The sequence below is a fragment of the Sinocyclocheilus rhinocerous genome, unplaced genomic scaffold, assembly GCF_001515625.1.
Source record: "Sinocyclocheilus rhinocerous isolate Xijiao unplaced genomic scaffold, SAMN03320098_v1.1 scaffold6109, whole genome shotgun sequence".
Lineage (NCBI taxonomy): Eukaryota > Metazoa > Chordata > Actinopteri > Cypriniformes > Cyprinidae > Sinocyclocheilus > Sinocyclocheilus rhinocerous.
This window is the reverse complement of record NW_015652272.1, coordinates 43,630-45,960: the sequence shown is the minus strand read 5'-3', so window position 1 is coordinate 45,960 and position 2,331 is coordinate 43,630.

Genomic DNA, 2,331 nt, shown 5'->3' with positions numbered 1-2,331 from the left:
ATCTGATGTCTCCTATGTGTGAATACAAAGGCTTTACATTTTATTATAAACTATTTATAATTCCTGCAATGAAAACAACATTTGATGTAAGTTTTATCATCACCAAAACCTAAGAAACCCCTTTAACATCCACTAAACATCAGCAAAACACCGGCTGATTCAAACACAACGAGCAAACATGAGCGAAGAGAACAATCCTGCAGCTTTTGAGACTCAACGCACACGACGTTCAGATGGAGACACTGGAAATGAACTAATAATAATGCATTTCAAATGCAATTTAAAGTCATTATTTTATGCTTTTATCAAAAACATCTTGCATGCTCAGTCTCTCTGGAATAAACTGGTATTAAGACATCAAAGAGTTTGACACGTCGCTTCTTTTGAGTCACAAATTCACCAAAAAAACACTAATGCATATAAACAGGTCTAAAAAGCTACAAAAAAAGCTGAAAACTGGTTTATTGTGCATTTTCAGATTCATATTGATCATTATTTACAGTACATGAACTGTCCGAATGAACAGAATGAATCAGATTTCCCATCAACTTTCATTTAATAGAGGTTTTAAACATCTTGGTCAAAAACCAGTCACTTCACTGCAAGAAAAATTAAAATAAAAAATAAAAAAATAAAATTCTTACTCAGTATTTTAGCTGTTTTCCGTGATAAATATCTACACATTCAGAAATCAAGATACTTTTAATGTTTTTTATTTATTTATTATTATTATTATTTATTTTTTTACAAAACTGATGTTTTTATCCAGAAGATAAAGGTTGAGAGTCTGTTTATGGTAAATCTTATTTTACATGTGCAGTACTATTTCATGTGTTTTTTTTTAATTTTTATAATAAACATACTTTCAATTAGTATATTTATGTTATATAATCATCACGGTCCACATAAAATAAAATGTATTCAAAAAGGGTGTTTAGAAATAATGCGTATGCTTTATACTGATATATTGTGATTGATATAATATCCAGGAAATTTTCTGTGATTTTAATTCATAACATTTTCAATAAATTCAGCAAATGTTAGTAAATACAGAAATTAAATAAAATCATATCAAATAATAAAATAACTGGAAAAAAAAATCAGCTTATCTAATATTAAAATGAGCCAACAGAAATGTTTAAATATTTTAAATATACCATTCGAAAGTTTAAGGTCGGTATGATTTTATAATGTTTTTGAGTTCTTTTTGCTCACCAGGGCTGCATTTATTTGTTCAAAAATACAGTAAAAATTGTGAAATATTTTTACCCATTAGTATACCTATTTTCAATATGAATATTTGTTAAACTGTAATTTATTTCTGTGATCATAGCTGTATTTTCAGCATCATTACTCCAGTCTTCAGTGTCACATGATCTTCAGAAATCATTCTAATATGCTGATTTAAGAAACATTTCTGATTATTATCAATGTTGAAAACAGTTTTCAGGATTCACAGATGAACAGAAAGTTCAAAAGATCAGCATTTATTTGAAATAGAAATCTTTTCTAACATTATATATGCCTTTACAGTCACTTTAATGCATCGTTGAGGAATAAAAGCATTAATTTCTTACCCTAAACAAACGTTCACACAGTACTGTAGAGTCATAATCAGAGTGTCTCAGCTCCTCAGGCTGTCGGAGCGTGTTTGCTCTCATTGTCTTCAGTTCTTCCACCTGCCTGCGGCGGTCAACACATCAACATCACAACATTTACACATGTTCACAGACTGCTAGAAGAACACAGAGGACACCACACAGGCTTAGAGATGAAGATACTGTGTTAATGGTGAAGTTTACTACTGTACAGTCATGATGCAGAAGATCATATAGAAATACAATCGTTCCAGGGTTATTATAGTTAACTAAAACTAAAATAGATAAAAATATAAAAATAAAACCACAAAAAATGTCTTAAAGTATTAAATATACAATAAACTGAAATCATATATATATATACACACACACACACACACATTTCTCATTAACTTAGCTTGATGTAAAATAACTAAAACGGAAATAAAAATGTACTAAAATGTTTTTTTATAAAAAAATAAAAATTACAAATATATTTAAAAAAACAACAACTATTAAAAACGACAAAAACAAAATTAAAATAAAAAAATAAAAAAATAAAATGGAAAAACTACTTCAAAATATTAATAAAAACCATAATAGTGTCTCAATTATTATTAAAAAAAAAAAAAAAACATTGAAATGCACAAAAATTGGTCTTGGATTTACTTCCTAAATTGCTATTACATTTAATAAATAATTACACACTCAAACAAACACACACTCACACTCACACACACACACACTCACACTC